Source organism: Vicugna pacos, chromosome 11 (assembly GCF_048564905.1).
Source record: "Vicugna pacos chromosome 11, VicPac4, whole genome shotgun sequence".
Lineage (NCBI taxonomy): Eukaryota > Metazoa > Chordata > Mammalia > Artiodactyla > Camelidae > Vicugna > Vicugna pacos.
Genome location: NC_132997.1, coordinates 84,508,323 through 84,526,712, shown reverse-complemented (window position 1 = coordinate 84,526,712; position 18,390 = coordinate 84,508,323). Strand labels below are relative to the sequence as shown.

The window sequence follows — 18,390 nt, the reverse complement described above, 5'->3', positions numbered from 1 at the left end:
GCTATATGGCTAATAAATGTGGATGCAAGATGATGGGAAATCAGACAGCATTTAAACTGGTTCCCATCAAAGCAACATGCACATTTATGTTAAAGTACAACTGAGAATTTAAGAGTGTTCCCATCACATCAGCCTGCACCATTGTTTTTAAAACAAAATCTTACATTATGTAAAAAGTATTACAGATATGTAATTTTCAATGCAGGAGTTTCATGTTTTATACAGTATACCAAAAAAAAAAAAAAGTCCTGCCTTTCTCACCATCTCCATCCCACCTCCATCCCCTCCCACTACCCAAGGCTACCTCAAATCCAACCTTTATTTCCCATTTTCCTTTCAGCCATCCCCTTTCCAGGCACTAAATCCACCAATGGTAGAAATGTCTCTCTGTGCTTTCCAAACCAGAGGTGGGGTGTCTTTCCCTGCCCAGCCTCCCAGAGGTCTCCTCTCATTTCTCCACCTCTCATTATGGATGACTAGGGACTTGCTAACCAAAATAAAAAAGGAAAATACATTCCACAGCCCCTTCCTATCTAGGTGTTTAAATGCCAGAGCTATCTTCCAACTACCCTATGACCATTCTGCACACGGACACAGCTGTCAACAGAAGAACAGAAAACAAGAAAGTCCCTGCGAGTTTGACCTGACAGAAGACAGGTTTGTCACCAGTCTCCAAGTCGAAAATAGATCACCCACTGCTCAGAAGGGCACAAGGCACTTTTCCACTCTTATCTCAGCGGCCTCCAGCAGTTAGGTGAAGTGCACTGAGCGCTTGATGGAATGAAATGTACAATCAGCGATATGCTTTCGAAATCACCTCCCTTTGACGGGCCCGCCAAGGACAAGAGGACAATGAATCCGAAAGGTCGCATGTGAAAGTGCTGAGCTTCCACTGGATCACAAACCCCAGAAAGGCCAGGAGGGGCCCACACAATGCCTTTCCCAAGCCTACAGCTGGTCCAATCACCTCATTTTACAAATGCACGTACTCTGTCGGCATCTCATCTCAGGCTTTAAGAGGCAGATTCGGGAACCCATGGTAGAGCTTCTGTGAGTCTATTCAGTTCCCAAGATGTCAGGATCCACCACAACCATCCACAGATGTCACCCACCGTTCTCTTTGTCTCCTTTACGTTATTTGGGGGGAGTGATTGTTTTGATGGCCCTAAGCTTCAAGAGATCTCTATCTGACTCAAGCATGTAACTTTATTAGGCTGCCTCACAGACAGTGACAAGAACACATGGAGACAAGGTCTATGATTCTCTTCTGTAAATTTTTTTAAGTATTAATATCTTGGCTTTTCATCCAATCCTATAATCAGGCAAGATGAACAACTTACAGAGAAACAGCATGCCAGAGTTTGAATGCATTTTCTCAGTACGAGTAGGAACCTCCCTGAATTTCCCCAGGACTCTGGAACACAAACCTTTCTCCCTTAAAGAAAGCAGAAATTAAGTGGCAGTTTTCGAGGCTTTGGCTTTTAGCGACTTCTGTCCAGGACAATATTAGAAGCTCCCCAATTTTTGTCTTTCTCTTGACTCTAACAATGTCTGGGGCAAATGAAAATTCTTTTCTTTCTGGTTTTTGTTTTTTTAACTGATACTGTAGGAGAATTCTTTCTGTAAATGTCTTTAAAAGCTGAGTTACTTACTTTTTCCCCCCAAAAAATAGTTAAAAAAATATTTCAAAGTGAGGAATGCAACCCTGTTCCTAGTCACACGATGTGCCCTGATTTTCTTCTCTTCCTTCTATTATCACTGACCAAAGAGCCCTAAGTAAAGAACGTTTTCTGAAGTCATCTAAAGGGCTGCAAAAATAGAAGGGCCACACTCACTACTGTTCACCTAATCTTCCATATGGTTAACTAAATGAATAACTTTAATTATAGAGAGAAAGAGAAGTTTCTCCTATTTTAGAAAGCTGACTCAACATATTCATTTTGTGTTTAAAGCAGATCAGATGGTTTACATTTTGGAAAACTGTTTGGCTTTCTAACTGAGGAAAAATCATTTAAAATGACATTTTCCTTTAATCCAATGTGCATACAAAAGCAATGAAACTCTATTTACCTTATACTCTGCACCTAAGCCAGGTTTTTTACCCTTAAAGTTTCCCAACAAATAGAATTACAAGAAAGCTCTTAAAGAGCAAGAAGGGAGGGGGAACTAGTAACTTGGACCACACACACATGATTCAAATCTGATCTAAAATACACCAGAAAATACTACAAACTCCTCCTCCACCCAACAAGATTAATGAAAACCAATTACTGGCTCCAATCGCCTGAAGGCTGACACTCCCACTGCAACTCAGCCAGCTGTGTGGTATAGACTCAGAGTGTAAACTTGGCCAGTGCTTTGGGCTGAAAAATAAAACTGCCTCTGTCATTAACAAGTTAATGAAGTGCAAACCTATTAGTTCTGAGGCCACCGGATGCCCACAAAGTGGAAATTAGATAGAATAAAGCCAACTATGAAATCAAGAGGGTGGTCAAGAATTAGACCAGACCAAAGAAGTCTGAAAGAGGTGGTATCTGCAGTCACTTCAAAACCTGTGATCCTCATAATCCAAAATATAAAAGAAATAACTACGAGTCCATACGGATATAAATAAAGGAATAGCTCTTCCTTACAGAAGAATTCCAATTAACAAATGTAGGAGAAATGAGTGAAATAGAAACTCACCATTAGAACATCACAATAAGAACTGTTACAGGCAAGAGCCACCAAGGGATGCTAAAGTTAGCAGGTGCAAGTTTGAGGACAAATAGGATATTTGCATAATCTTAGGCTGTCTCCCTCAAGATACTCTTAATTATACAGGGTGGGGGGGAGGAGACAACTTTTAACTTTACAGTTAACACTACCTTAACCAAGAGATTTAGTGGGGCACTGAGATGGACAAGTCCCTTCCGTGGGTTTCCTACTTAAAAGTGCATAACCCCAACCCGATCATGAGAACACACCAAACTCAAATCTAAGGTCCTTTTACAACAGGGGTTGCAAACCTCAATGTGAGGGCCAAATCGAGACCTCTGCCTACTTTCATAAATGAAGTGATACTGGACCACGGCTGGGCTCGCTCATTTATATACTGTCTAAGGCTGTTTTTGTGTTACAACTGGAAAGCTATGGAGTTGTAACAGCGCCCATACAACCTGCAAAGAAGAAAACATTTACTACTTGACCCGTGACAGAAAAAGTTGGCTGATCACTGTTTTTGAAAAAATAACTGATACTTCAAAAGTGTTGAGGTCACGAAAGGCAAGGCAGGAGTGAGGATGTGTCACACACTGGAGCAGATGATAAAAACATCACAAGTAAATGCCACGTGGGACCCTGGACTGTATCCTGGAACAGAAAATAAACATTTGTGGAAAAGATGCTAAAATCCGAAACAAAGCAAAACAAAACCCTCTGTAATTTAACTTCAAATATTGTACCCATAGTCCTTCCTTGGTTTTGATAAACGGCTTGGGCTTATGTGAGATGTTAACACTAGGGGAAGCTAGGTGAAATGTACACAGGTACTCTCTGTGCTATTTGCTATTTTTGCAAATTTTCTGTAAGTCTAAAATTATTTCAAAATAAAAAGTTAAGAAAGAATTGTGATGAACTCCTCAACCTGGTCTGAGGCAGGCTGAGGGAGCAGCAGCAGCCGTCTCTAGACCAGCATCACCTCCCAAAGTTTGTCTATATGGGGCTCAAAGGCAACTGTGAAAATAATTCCAATGTCATTGACACTTCATGCCAGGGGCCTGAGGGTAGACAGGATTAGCAAAAAGTATTCCCTACTTCAACTAACACTGCCTTTAAAAATACACTACACCTTGAGGATTCCTGTACTTAAATATAAAGTACTTAATAAAAGGATGAAGTTAGACATCTAACTCTCTCCTATGCCATCTGTCGAAGCCTAAACCAACCCTAAGACGCAGGTGGATGGGAATATTGTCTTGGAAGAGTTGCCAGGGAGGTTCCGTGCAGACCCCATCGCAGAGGACACTGGTCTGACAGCAGAGGGAGACAGCGTGTTCCTAGGATGCAGGGCCAGTTCTGTCACCCGCTTCTCACGCAGCCCTGACAAGGGAGTGAAATGCCTTCGGCAGAAGTGTCCCTTCTTCGTTTACTCAAGGGCTTATCTCTGGATGGTCGGCGAGGAGCGTGATAGTAGGTACCTCTGCTACTCTCCCATCAAGCCACTGATTCCAGGCAGAAGCAAGCTGCCCAGAGTCAAGATTTGTCATGAATTTTAACAAATCATATCTCTAATTATACCAGAATAGAGAAAGAGAATCAGAGACAGAGATTGCAAGAAAGATGTAGAAAGAAACAGAGGGGAGCAGGGGTGGAGGGCAGGGGGGGCACATAGGAGGAGCGGGAAGGAAAAGTGTGGGTGCAGCTGTTCCCCGCAAGAAGCAGACGAAAAAAATGAACCCTCAAGAGCCACTGTTTCCCCACAATCAGCCCTCACCTAAGTGGACTAAGGCAGGTGAAGGGGGAGGTCCAGACAAGCCAGGGCAGGTCGCTCCAGCCGCCCCCAAGCGCCCACCGCCCCAGGCGCCCAGGTGAGCTGTTGCTGTGACAAGCACCATGGAACAGAATCCCGGAGCCCGGGCCGGTGAACCGTGTGTGTTAGTCCCAGAGCTAGCCAAGCACCCTTGGCAGATCCTGGTTCGCAGCTGAACCGGCGACCCAGCGAGGCGAGCCATCTATCAACAGCGAGCGGATGGTGAAACGGTGGAGCTTGGAGACGAGGCTCTGGCTGCCTTTTGAGCTGACAGTGTTCCTCCTCCTCCTCCCTTGGAGAGAAATGAACCCCTGAGGTGGGGAAAAAGCAAGCAGCGGTCGGTGCCATTTGGAGAAGGAAGAGGAGGCGTTTTATGAATGGGCCATCTGGACAGGAAAGCAGCCCTCGGGCCTTCCCGGGGCGGGGCCGCCCTCCTCCCTCTGGAAATTCTTTCAGCCCCATCTGCTCTGAAGGAGGCAACACACCCAAGAAGCAAACCCACCACCCACTCCCCAGCTTCCGCCCCTACCGGGAACATTCCAGTGGATTTGCCAAACAAACTAATTGCTCTCCCCTGGGGCAGCCTGCGTGACAACAGGTGCCCAGCTCCAATGCCACCACTCACAGCTTTGGATTTTATTGTTGTTAACTAGCCTATATAACCATTCCTAAAATCATTTCAAAACAGTGCTGTCCTACTATGTCCTTCTCTGGAAGCTGCAGACGAAGAGGCTAGAGGGGACAGGGTCAGGCTGGAGAAGAAACCGAGATGGAGGTGCCCTCCGACTACCTCTGGCATGAGGCGGCAGGAGCTGTGAATGACAGTCACCAAGTGAACAGCTCCGTGGCCATCTGCGGTCTGAGCCCGTCTGTCTAGATGGGAAGTGCATCTGCACGTGCCCTGGTCTGTCAGGGCTGGAGGAAGACAGACCTGCCTTCCAGCCTCAGCCTAGCCCTCCCTCAGAAAACAGCCACGCTGCAGACGGACAGACTTCCAGCCTTCTGCTTTCACCTGCCCGGTCCTACTACCTGGCCCTTGGAGAAGACCTGAGGGCTCACAAAACACTCTCACATAATCACATTTGACTTTCAAAACAATCCTGGGAGGCAGGCACCACAGGTAGGACACAAGACATCGGGGGTCATGCGACGTGCCCAGCTGAAGAACCACAATAACTGAAGCCATAATAACGATTAATAAGAAAAATGACAGCAATAATGGACATTTACCGGGAGGAACATTTATGAGGAGAAGAAGAGTATTTACAGATGAGAAATGGAGGCTCCGGTTCGTTGATGCAAAAACCAAGGCTCAAGAAGGCCCAGTTTCCTGCCCAAGTCCTCAGGGCTACTCTGTGGGATCTGAAGCCTGCACGCTCACCCACTACGGAGCCCCCTTGCCTCTGAACGTGGGCTGCAGCCAACTATGAGCTCAGCTGTGCTCTGGGCCTGAATGAGTATGAACTAGGTCATTTCAGGAGTCATTGTTGAGCCTGGAACTTTCAGATTTCTGGTCCAGGGCTCCCTCTACTGCATCGCACCGTGAAAACATCAGGTCTTGATAAAGCACAAAGTGATTCTACCCCAAACATTCTCCTACTGTCCATTTCTTCTAAAATAAAAGTTGGACCTAGAAAAACCCTTTAAGGTCACCAAGCTCCATCCCTCCATATGCCAATTCTGCCAGTCTCAGGGAAGGCAAGCTCCATGACCAAAGGAGGTGGCAACAGAAAGGAAAGGCAAAGCCGCATCTCCCTGGCCTGGTAAACTCCAGGGTGCTTTCCAGAACCAAATGGCCTCTTTTCCTGAAATTAACAATGTGGGAGAAGTCACCCAGCCAGACGTCTTCCATGGTGGCCCTGACTCAGGGGGTCCCTTCTTAGTGACACTGCAATGGGTTCAATGCTGCTTTAACTACAGTGAACCAGATTTCTGGAAGATTCACTGCTCATGGTCTCAGCATCGCCATGGGCTCAAACGTGTCTTGAAACAGAATTCCACTTAGTGATACATTCATGGCCAATAAATGGCAACCTGATGTATTTAAACACCTTGACACTCACATCTTTTGCATATTCATTTTTTAATCTTTGCTATTTGTTTAGGCTTTTATAAGAAACTTTTTAATACAAATAAACTTTTTAGTATTCCAACAGTTCTATTTTCCCACCATGGGTAGAAAGAACTCCTTTCTTCTTCAAATTATTTATCTCATTTTATGTTTTTATAGTTATCTGTATTTTTTTGGGGGGTTATATTTGTTTTCTCCATTAGACTGTAGTCTCCACTACACAAAGACCACAGCCGTTCTGTTCATCACTCAGCACCCATGACAGCACCTAGCACATAGTAGGTGGTCGATAAACACTTCTCTTAGTTGAATTAACTAGGAATTAAGTTTTCCATGGGTTAGACAGACAAGCGGCAGTCTCTGGAGTTTGTGAACCCCCTTTACCTAAAGCAAATCAATTCAGAAAGCCATTATTTTACCAGCCAGGTTGATAGCATTACCTCTGGATAATCATCCACTGCATGAAGACAAGTAACATGAGATATACCCATCAAAATCACCAACTATTTAAGACTCCCTGTCTTTTTTTTCATTTTTAATAAACTTTATTCTTTTAGAGCAGTTTCAGGTTCACAACAGAATTGAGCAGAAAATACAAGGTTCGCACATAGCCCTCCCCACCCACACATATATACTCCCCTATCCTCAACATCCCTCATCAGTGTGGCATATTGGGTACAATCGACGGACCAACATGGACACATATCAACCAAAGTCCATAGTTTAGAGTTCACTCTTGATGTTGTACATTCTGTGGCTTTTGGCAAATGCATAATGATATGTAGCTACCACTATAGTATCATACAGAATAATTTCATTGCCCTAAAAATCCCTTGTGCTCCATCTGTTCATCCCTCCCTTCCTCCCTCTCCCCAAACCCCTGGAAATCACGATCTTTTTATTGTTTCTGTAGCTATGCTTACCCCCCCTGTCTTAAAATTCATCTGTTAGAATATTTGGAAAATGAAACAACTGGCAATACTTCAGTTTTTCCAAAATACCACTTAGCACCAAACAGATCTAGCAAGTAGCAATCTGACTCTAGCCTCATTCGGAAAAACAAAAATTCTACAGTGACCCTGGAATTTTAACAAAATTTTCACATTTTTCAGACACACTAAATTTTTTACATTTATTTTTCTCTATACCTTCTTGCATCCCCAAATTTCAAGACCAATAGTGAATTAAGAGCAACAAAGAACATTTGGTAGTTCCAAAGAAGCCAACTGGACACAGAGTAAGGACACAGAGACAAGAACAAATAGGTTTGTCACAACCAAGGAGACTGAAAATCAGAAAAAAACTAGAAATTGGTTTTTTGTAGACCCTTGAATTGTCACTTTTGAAATTCTTAGAGGAAGTAACGTTAAGAAAAAGTACAGCCACAGAATATCAGAGAGAAAAACTACCACGTAAACAGTTTGACATACGCAAGGACTCAAGCATGAGAAGCTCTAAATGCTGTCTCTCCATCAATTCTGAGATTCCTAAATAGTGTTTCATCTGAGTGAATGGTTTTTCTTCCAATTTTTCTTTCTTTTAAATATTTTGTTTAAATGTCTCTGTCTTGGTTATAATTATTCCATGCATCATCATTTAACTTTACAGACAATTAAATGTGCTACTTTCAAATATCTATTGTTCTTTCTAAGATGCAGGGTCATTATCTGCAGTCAGCACCATCAGGAAACAGGAAGCCGCAGAGTGAGGACGCCAATAATTTCAGCGGATCCCAATTTCAGCCCCTGGAATGCACAACTGGCACCAGACCCTGTGCTGAATTTCAGTACAATGGCAATGTCCTGGTTTTACCCTCCATGTTTTGGAGGGCAAAGAGAATGCAGTCAGTTCACGGAGCAATGCAGAACCACATCTGGAATTTATAGCCCATTCCTGGAATGCTCCAGAAGAAGGAATCCAGCATCTGGTCTCTGTGGTGGCTAATTATTATTGCAAGTGACACCAAATAAATTCTACCTGAATCATGTCTTACCCTCATTCCTTCTCCTTCCCAGAGACCTCTTTATAGCCATAGGTATATCTGAGAAATAAAAGATCATAGTAGCTACACTTTCCTGCCGGCTTACTCCCTGCTGGGAATTCTGCTAGGTGATTTATGCATAGTAGTAACTCATTTAATCTTCCCAGCAACCCTGAAGTAAGTATTATTATCCCTCTTTCATAAATGACAAACTCAATGTTCAGAGAAATAACTTGCAAGGTTTTAGCTATTGTGAGCCCAGGTCTGCCTGACTTGAAAGGCTGGGATCCTACAGAACCCAAGGCAGGTGGGGGCACCATATTAACCTCATCAAGAGCTCTCCACTACACCAAGTAGTAATACACTGTGGTAAAAACATAGCCTCGGAAACCAGACTGCCTGATTCAGTCCATCTGAACCCCAACTCTGCCACATACCAGCTGGAGGTTACTTAACTGCTTTATGTCTCAGTTCCTTTGCTGTAATGTGGACATATTAATTGTTTTATAAGGTTGTTTGAGGATTAAGTAAGATAACATATGTAAAGCCCTTAGAACCACGTAGTAATAAGCTCAAAATAAAGGCTAGTTGCTAACACTATGCTGTTGATGATGATTATATGGGGGTTTCAGGGATCAGTCGCTATTCTTGACTTTGGGCTCTTCCCAACTAGACCCACCATCCTATCTAACCTTTCACCCACCACACCTAACAGAAATCTTATTCTCCTAACCAGGCTCTTGTCTCCTTTATTTCCCCACAGTCTCCTTTGCATGTAACTTTGATAACTTTGCTCCCACCTATCCAAAACTTGCTCATTCTTTCAAGGCTTCTCATAATCCCTCCCAGTCCAGGAAGTCTTCCCTAAACACTGAGGCCCCACTGTTCTTCTCTTTTCAGACCATTTGCACCCCACAATGTTGGCACCTAGAATATCATCATCAATCAGCAGCACACCACGAATACAGAATCATATCCTGTCTTGAAACATTCATTAAATATTTCAGCTTTGTTTCCCACGACTTGGTTGCAAGCTCCTTGAGGACAGTATGTGAGATACTTTCATATCCTCTACAAGCAATGACACGGAGCTAGTGTACACATAGACAGAGCCATACAAAACAGTCACATCCCTGCTAGGGGAATCCTAAAACTACTGGCTTAAATTATTTTAAGATACTTAACATAATTACTTGAGATAATTAAATTATCTCCAAAAGTAGAGAATGAACTCAAGAAAGAGTCTAAAGAATATAGTGTATCAGAAAAGGGAACCCCACTGCCCTCTTGGTGGGAATGTTAACTGGTACAGCCACTGTGAAGAACAGTATAGAGGTTCCTTAAAAAAGGAAAAACAGAGTTATCATATGATCCAGAAATCCCACTCCTGGACATATATCTGGAAAAGATGAAACTTGAATTAAAAAAGATACATGCACCCCAATGTTCACAGCAGCACTATTTACAATAGCCAAGACATGGAAGCAACCTACATGTCCATTGACAGATGACTGGATAAAGAAGTTGTGGTACATATATATACACACAATGAATACTACTCAGCCATAAAAAAGAATGAAATGATGCCATTTGTAGCAACAATGAATGGACCTAGAAATTATCATACTAAGTGAAGTAAATCAGACAGAGCAAGACTAATATATGATATCACTTATATGTGGAATCTAAAAAAATGATACAAAGGAACTTATTTACAAAACAGAAATAGACTCATAGACACAGAAAACAAACTTATGGTTAGCAAAGGAGAAAGTAGGGGGAGGATAAATTAGGGATTTGGGATTAACATATACACACTACTATACATAAAATAGATAAACAACAAGGACCTACTGTATAGCATAGGGAACTATATTCAATATTTTGTAATAACCTATAGTGGAAAAGAGTCTGCAAAAGAATATATATATGTCATATATATATATAAAACTGAACCACTTTGCTGGACACCTGAAATGTTGTTAATCAACTATACTTCAATTTAAAAAATAAATTACAAAAAAAAGAATATAGTCCATCGACAGCCTCCAAAACACCAGACCCTATGTTTGACCTCAAAGACTAAGCAGGATCAGTCCTAATACCTTCACTTACTAAGAGCCTGTTAATATGCAGGCTTCCTTTATGCAATTAAAATCATTTGGATTAAAAAAAACTTCAACATTATTAATCCAGTAAGCTTCTAAGTGATCCACAAAGACTTGGGAGATCCTAGTGAGCTTGTGTAGTCATGACACAGATGTCCAGCTAAAGGTAATGTAATTCAAGTATGCCCGTCATCTGGACATGAGCTGGGAACTGAGAATAATTCTAGGCAGATACTCAAAACTTGTTTAAACTGCATAACCTTGAACTCCTGTTCTAACTCAAAAGCAGGGCAAATACAGCAGTCTTGGATTTAAGAGCTCACAGTTATAAGCAAAGCCCCAGGAACATGAGAACCAGGCATCGAATATGTGAACTGGTGATACAGTTACAGGTTTCCTAATGGATTTTACAGAAAATAAAAGAACTGACCATGAACAACTCAAACATGAACACCGTCCTACACTGTCCACTTGTTATTAAAACCCAGCCCTTCCAATACTTTTGCAGACTAGGTGCTATGAGTGACTTCCGCAGTTCTTCCCATTCATCTGACACACAAAAGAACTGAACGCACAGTTGAAGATAGACCCTCTCTCTCCAGGCAACAATCTTAACAAGCAATTGCAGTACAAGTGTCCGGAGATGGAGGGTGAAGTGCACACAGCAATGTCAGCTCTAGTCCCTGCCCCAAGAAGACACACCCTCAGATTGCCTCTCCACTGTGGACTCATTCTGCTTAAAATGGAAGTCAACCCCCAAAAAGTGTGTCACACGTAGGATACAATATTCTCTTCATATGTGACTCAAGCGCCTGTATTTTCAAGCTGTGACAATTTCAGACAGCACTCTATTTTAAACACATCAACTCAAGAAGACCTCTAGAACCACCTCAATCCCTGACACATAACTAAACCTCATTTCCTCGGGTTCATTACAGGCCAATGTCCTCAAAATGCAGGAAGCTGGAAATAAGTGGGTTACAGAATTCGGGCTTCCACGGTCAGTACCTCCTAACACTCTTGACCTGTGACCTTGGCCTCCGTCTCTTAACAAGGATTTTCATAAAACCCAGAGCTGGCGAGGCCAGCACAGATCATACACTCAGGCATAGCTAGCAGGAGTAAACACTAATACAAACTCTTTGGAAAGCTATTTGAAATACACACACACGCACACACAGATAAAGACTTAAAAATATTCCCACATTTTGTTTTCAAAAATTACAATAATGAGACTACAACCTAAAACAGAGAAAACTTTATGCAAAAAGATGTTTACCACAGAATTATTTATTTTTGAAGAATAAGAAAACGCCAACTATCCAAATACCCAACCAGAGAATGGCTGTTTTGCAGCCAGTATTCATGTTTGTAACTAATGTGAGAAAAGCAGACTTCAAAACTGAACATTGCAGTACAATTAAAACCAGGAAAAAGGGAACAACGAATCTATGGACAGAAAAAGAAGGCAAAGGGACTATCCCAAACAGCAGCTAATTTTGGAAAGTGGACCCAGAAGGGTTTTTTCCTACTTTTCTACGGTTCTATAATAAAGTGTTAAGTCCTATTTGAAAAACTGGTAAGGTACTGATCTATGGTACGTCCCAGCATGTTGGGGGCACTGGCATCCGAAGAGAAAGAAGCTGCTTCCCCAATCCAGCAGTTAAGACCACCTCTCCAGGGCCTCTATGCCCGCCCAGGCCTAGAAAGGTCTCCAAGCAGGGGACGGAAGCTGCGGATGGAGCAGTTTTGGGGGCGCTGGCGAACCAAGCGGGCGTGCGCGCACACCTCCCCGCACCCTTCCGGGAAGATGTCACGGGGCTTTCGGCCGACGACCCCCGAAAGCTCGGCGGGTCTGAGAGAGGACTGTGGCCAGCCGGGAGAGGCAGTCTCGGCGGAGCGAGGACGCAGGGTCCCCGCGCAGATGACACGGGGTCGCGGGAAGCCTCCCCTTCGACCGGCTCGCGGAGATTTCTCAGGTTTCTAGAGTTTTTAAACACACACAAGGATTGAATTATTCGGCGAGCTCAGTAGAAACAACCAGGATTAAAGAGAGGAAAGCTGATCGAGTCAAAAAGTGACACGTTCTGCCACCTCTCGCCCTCCGACCCGGCCGCCCCCGGGTTGGGCTGAAGCCTCACCACTGCCCGCACCCGCCGAGTCCCCAGCATCGCGCGGCCAGCACCTGGCGCCTAAGAGCCCGCGCTCCAAGTGCGTGCGCCAAGAGACCAAGAGACCGAGAAGCAACGAGGAGGGTCCCCTGCATTCTCCCAGGTGAACGCAGTCTCTCGGACACCCAAACCCCGATGCTACATAACAGCCAAACAACAAGAGAGGAAGACGATCCCCTAACACAGGCCCTAAAATATCCACATGCTTGTCCACCCCTCCCCACCCCCAGCGTGACGGGGGGGAGGCCTTATTTAAGCACTCCAGTTCCTCAGAGATGGATGACTGATTGTCAGCTGACATCTGACCTTCAGACCGGAACCTAAAGGGATATTTGCTCTCTGTTTCAAAAGCCTGAGGACTCCTAAATAATGTGAATAATCCCACCAGAAAGGATCTGTTCTGTAAATCAACATTATCGAATCTACCTTTTCAAAAGAGAGACTTTAAAGGGGGAGTTACTTAGAAATACTTGTCACTTTATGGCTGGATCAGCTTTCCTCTCCTTAGACCTGGTTATTTCCGCTGAGATCTCCGAATAATTCAGGAATGTTAATAAACAATAAAAATACAAAAAGCAAACTGTCACTTTATTTCTATTAAATTAATTTTTTTAAATCTTGAACTGGAGAGATGTGTTTAACAAACACAGTGCATAATATTTGCATACTCTTTCCTAGGTACTATATAAATATTAACTTATTCTTAATAATAGCCCCATGAGGTAAGTACTATGGTTATCTCCATACATGGTTATATAGAGGATGTACCTGAGGCACAGAGAGGTTAAATAACTTGCCCAAGGACTCACAGCTGGTGAGTGGCGAGTGGTGAAACTGGGATTCAACCCCAGGCAAAGTGGTTCACCTATCCTCTCATGAAACTCATGAGTTTCATAGAGCAGCTCAAACCCTCATAAGTTACTGCTGACTCTGTAAACTGGGTACAACTTTATTATATAGCAACAGGGCAAATCTATCAAGAACAATAAAGATATTCATACCCTCTGACCTAGTAATCCCATTCCTGAGAAATATTCCAAAGCTCCATGCATGAAGATATCCATTACTATAGTATTAAAAGTGAAAAACTGAAACCATAATTGTCAATCAGTTGGTGAATAATTAGACAAATTTTGGTAGCTCAGCTCAATGAAGTACCAAGCCGTTGTGGAAAATTAAATTATGAAAATGATGCAGCTGCAAAAACAAATATTTTTACGATATCTCGTTAAGTAGAAAAAACAACATAAAGTCGCATGTAATATGTCAAAGTATATGCACATGACCAACCGTTAAAGGAATGAAGACAAAGCAGTCAAATAACTGAGCCTGACAAAGAGATCACTGGTAATTATTTTTCTTTCAAAAATGTCCCTTTATATCGTTACAGTAGAGCTGTTATAAATAAAATCTGGAGAAAGGGAAGTATGTCTTCAAGTATCTAGGAGAACAAGCCAGATTTTTTACAAGCCATGAGCATCCAGAAGGAAACTTGCAAAGGGCTGGTTCTACTGCACTTAAATGTTCCCTGAGCTGGGCTCCCCCTCACCAGACAAGGGGGGGGATCCTGCTGGCAGCTGGAATTAGCACCCCTCTGAGCCACTGTGCTAGGAACTCCAGCTGAGACAACACTGTGGATTCCAGGCCCAGTCTCAATCCCACAAGTCATGATAACAGTGAAAACCCAACTAATGCCAGAGGCTTTTCACATACAAGCACACGATCTAAAGAAACACAGTCCAGTCACGAGAAATTTCAGCCCAGATCTCGCCTCAGAGGACAATTTCAGAATATGCCACATTCTTCATTTCCTTATCTGTCTACCTGTGCCAGGCACCAACCGACAGTCCCTGGGAAACAGATAAGAGTGATTTTGAGTGTTTCTTGGACCCGCCTCTGAAATCCTTAGATTTTTTTTTTTAAGGAATCGAGTTGAGGCAAGGAAAAAACAAGGCAAAAATGCTCTCCTTAACAGAAACAACCAAAAGATTTCATAGGATGAATCATTAAATATACCAAGGAATAAAGTTAAGTCAAGGTCAAAAGTAAGACAAAAATATCTGGAACTGAAGAGGGTAAAATTGAATGGTTTCAAACAAATGGCATATTATTCTGAGTTCAGCCAGTCTGTTTATGAGGGGTTTGTCCCTTCACCAAGTCCCAGGCAACTGCCTTATCCAGACCAGGAGAGCATCTTTCAGTCACTGTGCTTAAGGACTGTGGCAATGTACACCTTTGTCCCACTCCTACACTTAACCGCCTTTTACTAACTGAACAGACCCCAAAATATCAATCTGGCTAAGAGAGCCTGTCCCTTAAAAAAATTTTTTTAATTAAAGTATACTCAGTTATAATCTGTCAATTTCTGGTGTACAGTATAATGTTTCAGTCATACATGTACATACATATATTTGTTTTCATATTCTTTTTCATTATAGGTTACTACAAGACATTGAATATAGCTCCCTGTGCTATACAGAAGTAATCTGGTTTTTATCTATTTTTATATATAGTATGTCCCTTAAAATTTACTGCAACCAAGTGAAGGTGCAAAGTTTTCAGAACTGAAAACAACCTTCTGGGCCTAAAAGTGTTGCAATTTAATCATTAAAGCAAGCAAGTGGTTTATCAAACTGCAGGCAAAAACCCAGAGATTTTTTTTTTGACAGATTGTAGTGATCTATCATGTGACCTATCATACTTCATTTTGATTGATTTTAACAGAAAATGCAAGTAAGAGATGGAAGAAGCTCATTGTTCAAATATCTTTCCCATTCCCAAAAAGTAAAATGACCACACACAGACACCTTTCCCAAACTCCCCTCTCAGACTCCCCACGGAAACATTTTCAAAGTTCTCTAGCCATAAACAACCTCACTATCAGCGGATTAGCAAAAAAAAAAAATTGACATTTTAAATTAATCTTCCACTTATCCTCAGCAATGGCTTTGCTGCCATCCCCAAAAAAGAGAAGGAAGTTTCCTCCCTGCTCAAAAATGAACCCCTTAAAAAAAGGAATTCAGGACAACAGGTGCTGAACACACATTCATGTAAAAGCGCAGAGAGAAATGACACAACTTGAACAAACTGTCAATATTTTTCACATAAAATCACCATTTAAAAAAAAACACTTTTCAGAGGAAAAAAAAGGCAAGAGACAGGATTTATCCTGATGAACAGGCTTTTCAAAAAAGTGTCTTACTCAAAAAATATCCACAGAGAACTGCCCCAGAGAGAAGTCCAAAAAAGGGCCTTTGTCAGTCCCTGCCTTCAAGTGAAACTTTAGGCCAAAGAATCTTAAGAGTTAGGATCAACTCTGCCCTCTGCCCTCCCCTCCCTTCACAGTCCTCAAAGAGCAGACATTAAACAGATTTCAAAGACGGGATTTAAGAGGGTTTCTGAACATTTTCCCTAGCACTCTCATCACTCATCATGAACCCTCTGGACAGGAATGACACTTGTTAAGTTTTTTCCCCTCTGCCTCTCTCCACCTGTCGTCCCCAGTCTCTGGTGGTATGCCAGGGCCCTTCGCACTTTCTGCTTGAATGACAAAGTCTCCCCTACAACCCCTGTCTCCCCTTCCACCAAGTGGCCCCTTCTAAATTGGAGCCCCTAGAAAAATATGGACCAGTTAGGGGCTACCTGATATCTAAGCATCACAGAACGGCCACAGGTCAGCTGGTGGGTTTGTCCCTTTGTTTTATTTTTTCCAGTATAATGACTAGCTCCACCTCCGCCTTCCAGAATAACCTTTCCTGAAGTTGGGATAGGCGAAGACACACAAACTCAGATAGCAGGGGGTCAGCGAGGTGTCCCTAACTTCCCTCTGGGCCTCCCACTGTAGGTAGAGACAGCCACAGCTCAGGAATTCCAGGCGGGATGCTTGGCATAAGTAAGTAATTGAGTTAAGGGAGATCTAAAGAAAGACTTCACGTTCACATTCATATGCTAAACTCAGTTAAAAATAGGCTTAAGAAGGGCCTGACTTCATTTTTAATTTTAGCCCGGTGATGAACATGCCCTAAAGACAGAAAGTCACCAGGCATTTTCATGAGGGCAGCGATCTTCATATTTTTATAAAAAGGAAATGCAGCATGTTCTATTAATAAAAGTGCTGTAGCCTCAGTTAAATCTGGACAGTCCGTAAATCAGGGCTCCCTCTGGCTGAGCTTCCCCAGGCCGGCAGCTCCCTCACACCCAAGCCCCCGGCAAGTGGGCAGGTCACATGCAGTGGGGGAAAGTGAGTGGGACGCCCAGGGGTCAGAGGCCACAAGGTATGGCTCCTGGACACTTCCCAGGTGACCAAGAGACTCAACCAAGGGCATTCGCCAGGAACTCGTAGAGGACTCATGGAAAGAGCCACACTGCCAGGATGGAGACCCATGTGCTATGAGATTTAGTGTGGAAAGGCAGGCGGGCGGTGTGGTTGTGGGGGGTACCCAGGGTAGATGAGAGAGCCAATGTGATACCTCCTTCAGAAAGGACAAGCAATTTCACCTTTTCCTTCCAATCTCAAAGACGATGAAGTTAAAACTGGCCTCCAGCTATCCAGCTGGACTTTTCCATGGACTCACCTAAGAAGGATCTACTCCAGCTGACCTTGGCTATCAAGTCACATAGCAAAATAAAACGTGGCCAGGTGGGAACATTACCACCCTTAGAGCACAGAGCCTCCTCAACCAGGCTACACAGTCCTTCCACACTTGGGCAAGGCTGCCCCAGGTCCTGGAGAAAGTACTAGGGCTGCGGGGTGGGGGTGGGGGTGGGGGTGTCCAGGTCACAAGGCACTTCCAGCACACAATGCCCAGCCCAGCTTTGAGATTCTTAGGTAGGATCTCATGTGAACTGTGCTTCTGCTTTCTTTTCTGAGTAAATATATGAGGACTTACAAACTCACATAATTCTCCCAACAACCATATAAGGTTGACTGAAGAAACAAAGGCACAGAACAGTGAGGTCACATAGCCAGTAAGGAATGGGCCACACTGCTTTAGCTAAGTCTCTCTCAATTCAAATCCCAGGGTAGTTAGTGCAACAGAAAAAGCCCAACAAGGTCAGGGTGGTCGATGCAATCTTTTTCCACCTTCTTGCGTTTCACTTGGGTAAATTTCCCTCACTCAAAGGAAGACAACTCTGATTTTTTCGTTCTGATTTTTGGTTCTCAATTTGCCCCCCATTTTTCCATGTTTATATTACAGCCACTTGTAAAACCGTATAAATCCTCATTCTAAACAATGCCACAATAGTCTGAGCCATAGAAGGGCATAAATTACAGAGTAAGATGGAGAGACCTGGAGCTTTGAGGCTAGACAGATGTGAGTTTGAATCCCAGCCCTCAACACTAGACAGCTGATTTCAAGAAGAGTATACCCCATAGCTCAAAATTAAATTCAGGAACAGCTGAAATCAGAATTGGTCAACTGACTGAGCTGGCAGTTTTTTTTTAACTTTTATTATGGAAATTTTCTAACTATACAAAAGTGGAGAGAACAGTATGATGAAGTCCCATGTACTCATCACCCAGTTTCAATAATGATTAACTTTTAGCC

At 43.0% G+C, this 18,390-nt stretch overlaps 1 protein-coding gene across 2 annotated transcripts in view; it reads right to left on the bottom strand.

The window, feature by feature from the left end:
* RBM20 (RNA binding motif protein 20) overlaps positions 1-18,390 on the bottom strand; it is a 177,244-nt gene that overhangs the window by 138,943 nt on the left and 19,911 nt on the right. Inside the window, exon 1 of one of the 2 annotated variants that reach the window (XM_072971865.1) lies at positions 17,416-17,520. The exons of the other annotated variant lie outside the window; for it this stretch is intronic. The gene's annotated coding sequence lies outside the window, so the exon portion shown is untranslated. Of the gene's footprint in view, positions 1-17,415; positions 17,521-18,390 lie in introns of those variants that run through there. 2 annotated transcript variants of the gene reach the window in all.